Below are 1,618 nucleotides of genomic sequence, written 5' to 3'. Positions count from 1 at the left end.
AACTCTTTTCGACTTCTGCGGCTGCGCAGTGGCGCCCGGCGCCAACGGGCCTGGCCGCACACCGTTGGCGGTTGCCCTCGCCTCAGCCAACGGCGGCCGGGCCCCAGGCGACGCCCATTTCCTCCTTTTCTCCTCGCAGTCGAGCTCCCCTCCCAATCCTAACTGTGGCACCTGCTCATAAACGCCGGGTTGGATAAAAATAAAGTTCTCCATTTCCTCCTTTTTTCCTTGCAGTCAAGCTCCTCACCCAATCCTAACTGGGGCACCTGCCCATAAACGCTGGGTTGGATAAATATGAAGTTCTCCATTTCTTCCTTTTCTCCTTGCCGTGAAGCTCCCCACCCAACCTCACCTCCCCATCCTAACTGTGGCACCTGCCCATAAACGCTGGGTTGGATAAAAATAAAGTTCTCCCTCCATTTCCTCCTTTTCTCCTTGCAGTGAAGCTCCCCTCCCAGTCCTAACTGTGGCACCTGCCCATAAACGCTGGGTTGGATAAAAACCAAGTTCTCCCTCCATTTCCTCCTTTTCTCCTTGCAGTCAAGCTCCTCACCTAACTTCACCTCCCAATCCTAACTGTGGCACCTGCCCATAAAGGCTGGGTTGGATAAAAATAAAGTTCTCCCTCCATTTCCTCCTTTTTCTCCTTGCCGTGAAGCTCCCCACCCAACCTCACCTCCCCATCCTAACTGTGGCACCCGCCCATAAACGCTGGGTTGGATTTAAAAAAAGAAATATCCCTCCTATTGGTTCAGTGGAAAGAGCCCGGGCTTTGGAGACAGAGGTCATGGGTTCGAATGCCGGCTTTGCCACTCGTCAGCTGTGTGACTGTGGCCAAGTCACTTCTCTGGGCCGCAGTTACCTCAACTGTAAAATGGGGATTAACGGTGAGCCTCATGTGGAACAACCTGATTACCCCGTATCTCCCGCAGCGCTCAGAACAGTGCTCTGCACATCGTAAGCACTTAACAACTACCAATATTATTATTATTCAGACTGTGAGCCCAGTGCGGGGCAAGGACTCTGGCCAACCTAATGAACTTGTATCCATTCCAGCCCTCAACACAGTGTTTGACACACAGTGCTTAACTATAACCATTAAAAAAAACCAACAAAAAAATCCCCCTCCAAAACAAAAACACTGTTGAGCCCTGAAACGCTGTCTTCTTCCGGACCACACGCTCCCAGGAAATCACCCAGAGTCTGTAAAGCAGATTTTAAAGCCATCCAATTTGTCTTGGTTAATTTTTTCCATAAGAGCAGGCATAATTACTATATATTTCAATATCTCCACTTGTTAAGCGATCACCATGTGCCCACCCAGCACCGTTCTAAGCGCTGGGGGTGAGCCAGGTGATGAGGTTGTCCCACGTGGGGCTCCCAGGCTTCAGCCCCATTTGACAGATGAGGTGTCTGAGGCACGGAGAAATGATGTGGCTTGCCCAAGGTCACACAACAGACCCGTGGCAGAGCCGGGATTAGAACCCACGGCCTCTGACTCCTAAACCCATGCGCTTTCCACTGAGCCACGCTGCTTCTGCTGCTGGGTACAAGGTCATCAGGCGGCCCCACGTGGGGTTCACGGGCTCCACTCCCATTTTACAGATGAGATGTGTGA

This window comes from Ornithorhynchus anatinus, chromosome 15 (assembly GCF_004115215.2).
Source record: "Ornithorhynchus anatinus isolate Pmale09 chromosome 15, mOrnAna1.pri.v4, whole genome shotgun sequence".
In the NCBI taxonomy this organism is placed as follows: domain Eukaryota; kingdom Metazoa; phylum Chordata; class Mammalia; order Monotremata; family Ornithorhynchidae; genus Ornithorhynchus; species Ornithorhynchus anatinus.
Note: the sequence above shows the minus strand (reverse complement) of the source record.